Genomic DNA, 7,994 nt, shown 5'->3' with positions numbered 1-7,994 from the left:
TACAAAATTAGCCTGGTATGGTGGTGCACGCCTGTAGTTCCAGGTACTTGGGAGGCTGAGGGAGGAGAATCACTTAAACCTGGGAGATGGAGGTTGCAGTGAGCCGAGATTGTACCACTGCCCTCTGGCTGAGCAAGAGAGTGAGACTCTATCTCAAAAAATAAAATTAGTTGAGTGTGGTGATGCATACCTATAGTCCCAACTACTCGGGAGGCCTAGGTGGAAGGACTGCTTGAGCCCTGAAGGTCAAGGCTGCAGTGAGCTGTGATCATGCCACTGCATTCCAGCCTGGCTGACAGAGTGAGACCCTGTCTCAAAAAATGATAATAGCCAGGTACAGTGGCTCATGCCTGTAATCCCAGCACTTTGGGAAACAGGCAGGCAGATCACGAGGTCAGGAGTTCAAGACCAGTCTGGCCAACATGGTGAAACCCCATCTCTACTAAAAATACAAATATTTTCTGGTGTGGTGGCAGGCACCAATAATCCCAGCTACTTGGTAGGCTGAGGCAAGAGAATCACTTGAACTGGGGGCACAGAGGCTGCAGTGAGTCAAGACCGCACCATTGCACTCCAGCCTGGGCAGTAAGAGTGAAACTCCATCTCACACACACACAAAAAAATAGTAAATAAACTTTGAAAATTTTTTAAAAAAGGAAGAGGAGAGAAACCTGAGCAAGCATTAGCACGCTCAGCCCCTCACCATGTGATCCCTTGCCGTACCTTGGGGACGCCACAGAGTCCCCACCAGCAAGAAGGTTCTCAGAAGGTACAGACCCTTCGACTTCTCAGTCTCTATAACTGTAAGAAATAAATCCTTTTTTTTAAAACAAATTACCTGGATTCAGGGATTTTGTTATAAGCAGCATAAAACTGACTAAGACACCTAAGAGTGCCAGGTGCTGGGCTAGGTTCTAGAGCCACAAAGATGAAACGAACATAACGTCACCACCCAGAAGGTTTAGTGAGTATACAGACATAAAAATCTCAAATTGTAATACTGAACTGAACCCTGTTCCAACAGTTATGTACAATAGGTGACAGAACAGCCGGAGTCCCAAAAGTCACATCACTGTGATGGGAAAGTACCTGAGGAGATTCCATTTAAGCCAAATTTTAAATAATAAAGAGGAGTTCACCAGGTCCACAAAAGGGAGAAGGCCCATTCAGGCCGAGAAACGTCAGGTACGCAGGTGGGCCTGAGAGAGGCACACTGAAGCAAGCGGGACAATTCAACTCCTTCAATGATGGATGAAACTATTTGGAGTAGAGAGGCTGGCAGCAAAGAAGGCAGGAAAGGTTGGCAGGTGCTGGATACTGAAGGGACCTTATTTATGAAATTAGAAATTAGAAATTCAGTGTTTATCCTACAGACTTGTGGTTTTCAGACTACACTCAGTGGAGCTGTGAGTGCTCTTTGGAGTCCACACAGGAGTCCTCTGGGGGTGGCAGTGGGGCCAGGTGGCCAGGGCTCTTGGTCCGCCATTCTTGCTTCAACCTCACCAACTCTGCTTTTGTCTATTTAATGGTGGGCATCAGTGAAATACTTCTTCTTTTAAAGAAAGAGTTTCATGATTAAGGAAAGTTGAAAAACTGTATAGCTCAGGCAATGACCAACCCTTGAAGAATTTTAAGCAGGAAAGTGGCATGAGTTTCCAAGGTGGAAAGACTTGGAAACAGTGGCAAATGCTGAGGAGACATCAGGAAAACAAGTACTGAAAGTGTGCTTTGGGTTTGGCAATTGGAAACTGACCTTCCTGAAACAGTTGGTAGGCAGTAGGGGTGTTGGAGAGAGTGGAGAACAGAATGCAGAGGATATTGGAATGAATGGGAGGAGAAACTGTGGATCCAGGGAGTGGACACTGTGCTCTTAAAGTGTCTTAGATATAAAGCAGTGGAAAGAAATTTGGCAATAGCCAGAGGGGAATTTCTCCAACTCACAAGTTCTCCTTCTTTGCTAAGAGACCTCCCATCTACAAGGTCACAGGCACAGACTTTCAGGAGCCATGTTTGTACACAGCTGCCTCCTTGACTGTAGTAGATTGGCCTTTGGTAAGGGTACATCATCCAAGCTGGGCCAATACTTCCCCCACAAAATTTAGATTTGAGGCCAAGACAGAAAGCCCATCATCCCTGGTTCTTGGTTGCGTAGTCTTGGGAGCTGGTGCCTGGAGAGGCAGATGAAGTAAGCCACAGAAGTATGTGCAGATGTACAGACAGGACAGCCAGGAAGGAGCTGCCAGCTTTACAGGCCCTCGTTCTAAATCCTTCTCAAGGTTCAAGGAAAGCCAGCCATCTGGGTTCTAGGTGAAACTACCCATCATGAACCTTTTTTTCATTAACTCATATAGTTTACCTCACAACAAAAATAATCATTTTTGATACAGATGGTGTGAGATTTTCTTTCTCTTTTCTTCAAAGAGAGAAGAATGGTCAGTTGAGAGTTTGAAGATACAGAGAAAGAAGGATAATTGATACAGCCATTCTCCAAAAAGAATAGAAGGGGTGGATTCCCTAGAGCACATATTAGGAGTGGCAGAAAGAGATGCCACCTTCCTCTGAGATAGGTGGATAGGAAGTAAGAAAAGTGCGACCATAGATGTGGGCTGGGGTTAGAAAATGAGTATGTGGGCTGGGGCTAGAAGAGTGTTCCTAACGACTCTTATTTTCTTTTTGAAGACTCAGTGTTATCTACAAATCATGAGTGGGGTGGGCCACATTTGCCAGGAGGCTTGAGGAGAGTGGCAAATTTTTGAGAACAGCCATTGTGCCAGTAGGCCAGGGATCTGGCTGCAGATAAATAACACAAAGACAGCTGAGGCTGGGTGCAGTGGCTCACGCCTGTAATCCCAGTACTTTGGGAGGCTGAGGCAGGTGGATCACCTGAGGTCAGGTGTTCGAGACGAGCCTGGCCAACATGGTGAAACCCCGACTCTACTAAAAATACAAAAATTAGCTGGGCATGGTGGTAAGCGCCTGTAATCCCAGCTACTCGGTCGCCAAAGGCATGAGAATTGCTTGAACCTGGGAGGCAGGGGTTATAGTGAGCCAGGATTGCGCCATTACACTCCAGCCTGGGTGACAAGAGCGAAACTCCATCTCAAAAAAAAAAAAGACAGTTGAAAATCCTAAGTATATGGTGGTGAATGCAGTGATAGAGTCTCAGCCCTAAAAGCTTCACCCATTTTCCTACTTAATCCCCTTTAAAATACAAATCATCAGGCCACGTACAGCAGCTCATACCTATAATTCCAATACTTTGGGATTGAATTTGAGCTCAGGAGTTCCAGACCCACCCTGGCAACATAGCGAGACCCATCTCTACAAAATGTAAAAAATATTAGGCAGGCGTGTGGCATGCACCTGTAGTTCCAGCTCCTGGGGAAGCTGAGGTGGGAGGATCATTGGAGCCTGGGAGGTCGAGGCTGCAGTGAGTTACGATCTTACCACTGCACTCCAGCACAAATCAGATAATATCATTGCTCTGTTTAGATTTTTCCAATGGCTTCCTGCTGCTTTAAAATAGAAATGATTTCTAATCTTGCTCAGCAACTAGGAGAGGGGAAAGCAGAAGGAAAATGTTTGGATCGATCCCGAGCTATAGATATGAAACTGCCCTGAGGTGGAGGGTGAGACAGGGTGGATACCAGCACGCTGGGAGAAAAAAGCAATACCGGGGTGGGAGTGGGAGTGGGAATAGAGGTATGCAGTGAATATATGGGAATGAGACCACTAAAGACATCTAAGCTGAGCTCGTGCATGAGATGTCCTGGGTGAGACAATGGCATAAGGTGGGAACACTTAAGGACTTTCTGAAGGGACATATTTTGAGGTAAACTTTCTCCCCTTTCTATGAATAGCGCCACCTATTACCCAGTCACCCAGATCTGCAACCTGGAGTCATCTGAGGAGTTGTCTTTATTTTTTCCTCCTCCCCATATTCGGTTGGCCATCAGATTCTTTCAATTGTATTTCCGAAACATCTCTTGCTTGCAATTGTATAAGTTGAAAATGTCCCACTCTCCATTAAAATGCAAATCAGATTATGTCAGTCCCAAGATTAAATTCTTCCAATGGCTTTCCATCGCTTTAATATACAGTCCTTAGCTTGGCATATAAGGTTCTTTGTAATCTCTGTACTGATGGTGTATGATCCTTTCTGATACAGATGGTGTGTGTGTCAGAAATTCACTTCTTACTTCTTTTTCCAAAGCCATATTCTCGATTTACAATGCTTGAAGACCATGTGTTTCTCTTGCTTCTGTGCTTTAGTCAAATAGTTCCTTGTGACTAACAGTCCTTTAAAAGACGTTCCTCGCCTTTTCTGAGATCTTACGTTTTCAAGATTCTTCATATCTACAAAGATATGAGAACCCTAATTTCCTTCCGTAGGAGAAATGACTATCAGGTTACAGTAGGCCCTGTAAATATTCAAATACTCCCGGCATAGAAATTACCATGGTCTGAGAGTTGTAGGGGAAACGATTATTTATTTTACCTATAAGTCTCAGAGCCTCTTTTTTTTTTGCCCAGGCTGGAGTGCAATGGCACCACCTTGGCTCACTGCAACCTCCGCCTCCTGGGTTCAAGCAATTCTCCTGCCTCAGCCTCCCAAATAGCTGGGATTACAGGCATGCACCACCACACCCAGGTAATTTTTTCTTTGTTTTTTGAGATGGAATTTCACTCTTGTTGCCCAGGCTGGAGTGCAGTGGCGTGATCTTGGCTCACAGCAACCTCCACCTCCTGGGTTCAAGTGATTCTCCTGCCTCAGTCTCCAGACTAGCTGGGATTATAGGCATGCACCACCACGCCCAGCTAATTTTGTATTTTTAGTAGAGACGGGGTTTCTCCGTGTTGGTCAGGTTGGTCCTGAATTCCCGATCTCAGGTGATCCACCTGCCTCAGCCTCCCAAAGTGAGGTGATTACAGGCGCGAGCCATTATGCCTGGCTTAATTTTGTATTTTTAGTAGAGATGGGGTTTCAACATGTTGGCCAGGCTGGCCTTGAACTCCTGGCCTCAGGTGATCTGCCCACCTAGGTCTCCCAAAGTGCTGGGATTACAGGCCCCAGCCACCGCTACTGGCTTTTTATTTTTTTTGAGATGGAGTTTTGCTCTTGTCCCCCAGGCTGGAGTGCAATGGCATGATCTCAGCTCACTGCAACCTCCGCCTCCCAGGCTCAAGTGATTCTCCTGCCTCAGCCTCTCCAGCAGCTGGGATTACAGGCATGTGCCACCACATCTGGCTAATTTTTGTACTTTTAGTAGAGACGGGCTTCACCATGTTGGTCAGGTTGGTCTCAAACTCCTGACCTCAAGTGATCTGCCCACCTTGGCCTCCCAAAATGCTAGGATTACAGGTATCAGTCACTGTGCCCAGCCTGTCAGAGACTATTACAAGGTCTGGCCAGAATAAATGCTCAATGAATATTATTGAATGAAAGAAAAATGAGTGAATGTTGATGTCACCTTAGTTGATGGTAGAAGTTGGGATGGAGGACTGTGAGTCAGAGGCCAAAGTCGCAGATGAACATGAGAGTTTACTAGCTGTGTTTTATGGGACCCAGCCATCAACATCTTCTTACAGGGAAATTGCTTTGACTACTAGTCAGCCATCCCGCAGCCCCTATCCCTGTAGAAGTGATTAGGTTGAGTGATTTCATCCCTCTATTGGCTTGCCAGGGACCCACTACCTGTGTGGCCTGATATGAAAAGATGAGCTGGGCTAACGTAATTGTCTCCTGGGATCTGGGAGTTGGGAAACAGATTGAAGCAATTAACACCAGGAGCCTAAGTTGAATGAATGTATAAAGAATTGTCTGCCGGGCGCAGTGGCTCATGCCTGTAATCCCACCACTTCGGGAGGCCGAGGCCAGTGGATCGATCACCTGAGGTCAGGAGTTCGACGAGACCAGCTGGCCAACATGGTGAAAGCCATCTCTACTAAAAAGTACAAAAATTAGCCTGGCGTGGTGGCGCATGCCTGTAATCCCAGGTACTCAGGAGGCTGAGGCAGGAGAATCGCTTGAACCCAGGAGGTGGAGGTTGCAGTGAGCTGAGATTGTGTCATTGCACTCCAGCCTGGGCAACAAGAGTGAAGCTCTGTCTCAGGAAAAAAAAAAAAAAAAAAAAAATTGTCAAGAAATATCCAGCAGAAGCTGCAGAGTGGCCCTGAAACTTATTTTTATAACTGGTGCAATGTTTTATAATATTTTGAAAGGGTTGTCAATATTTGACAATAGGGAGATTTCACATGAAAATCTGGCTGTTTGGCTTCTCTCATTATATCTGAGGTCTGGTATGGTGAGAACTGACGAGCTGAGCAGTATACAGGGCATATGCTTTCTGTTCACCATAGCCTCCACCACCCCATACTGCTCACACTGTGCAAGTTTCATTCTTTTATATACCTGCTGGGGGCCCCTAGAGGAATCAGGAGCAATAACAGATTCTATGCAAACCAGATTCACAAAGGAATAGAACATAGAAGAGAAAAGAAAGGAAAACTGATGGGGTTGGGAAAGTAGGGGAGACAGAGGATGCAGATGACGAGAGAAAACCAGTTCTAAGAGTTGCCTGAGTTTCTGCCCTTGTCAGTTCCAATACTGCCCACAGCCACCATCATCGTAACATCCTTTTTTTTTTTTTTGACAGAGTCTTGCTTTGTTGCCAGGCACCAGGCTGGAGTGCAGTGGCCCAGTCTAGGCTCACTGCAATCTCTGCCTCTGGGTTCAAGTAATTCTCTTGGCTCAGCCTCCCAAGTAGCTGGGACTACAGGTGGGCGCCACCATGCCCAGCTAATTTTTGTATTTTAGTAGAGACTGGGTTTCACTCTGTTAGCCAGGATGGTCTTGATCTCTTGATCTTGTGATCCACCCGCCTCAGCCTCCCAAAGTGCTGGGATTACAGGCGTGAGCCACTGCTCCTGGCCCTGTAACTTCCTTTTCTTGAGATAATTTGCAATGCGATTAGCCAGGCTAAGGCAGGAGTTACTAGAAACTGTTGGATAACAGCAACGAGGAAAGTAAGACAGTGGTATGGCATTAGCTTCAAATGAAGATACATACTTGTATGAAAATGGAACGTAAACTGTAAGTGTAAGGCTCTTGCTGACTATGTATCCTGACTGGATACCAGGGAGGAGAGATTGAGCAGCCTCTGCTCAGGAGGATGTATGGTCAACAGTGTTCTCAGGCAATTAGCAGCATTCGAGGAACATTTTTGGTTGTTCAGGGTTCCAAAGGGTTTGTAGGGAGAGACTGAGAAGTCTTGGGAGAAGAAATTTGGAAGACATTTAAGATTTGATAATTTCTATCTTTTTATTTATTTTTATTTTTTACTTTTTTTCTTGAAATGGAGTCTCGCTCTGTTGCCCAGGCTGGAGAGCAGCGGTGCCATCTCATCTTGTTGCAACCTCTGCCTCCCAGTTCAAGTGATTCTCCTGCCTCAGCCTCCTGAGTAGCTGGGACTACAGGCATGCGCCACCATGCCGGGCTAATTTGTGTATTTTTAGTAGAGGCGGAGTTTCACCATGTTGGCCAGGATGCTCTTGATCTCCTAAGCTCATGATCCACCCACCTTGGCCTCCCAAAGTGCTGGGATTACAGGCGTGAGCCACCGAGCCTGGCCCAAGAGTGGTGTTTTAAAGAGAAGATGAAAGGGAGATTGCTACACAGGCAGAGTCACACTGCAAAGTCAGAATTCTTAAGGGGAGGGAGGGCATTTTGTAGTTAGGATCTGGCATCATGCAGCCTGTGTTTGGCCTGAGTCACCTGCTAAGTTATTTTTTTTTTATCTTGGGACCTTGATTTCCATTATTACACTGAAAATACACAAATTAGCCAGGTGTGGTGGTACATGCCTGTAATCCCAGCTATTCAGGAGGCTAAGACACGAGACTCTCTTGAACCTGGGAGGAGGAGGCTGCAGTGAGCTGAGATCGTGTTACTGCATTCCAGACTGGGTGACACAGCAAGACTCCATCTCCAAAAA

The sequence above is a fragment of the Cebus imitator genome, unplaced genomic scaffold (genome assembly GCF_001604975.1).
Source record: "Cebus imitator isolate Cc_AM_T3 unplaced genomic scaffold, Cebus_imitator-1.0 Scaffold529, whole genome shotgun sequence".
Lineage (NCBI taxonomy): Eukaryota > Metazoa > Chordata > Mammalia > Primates > Cebidae > Cebus > Cebus imitator.
This window is presented reverse-complemented; position numbering follows the sequence as displayed.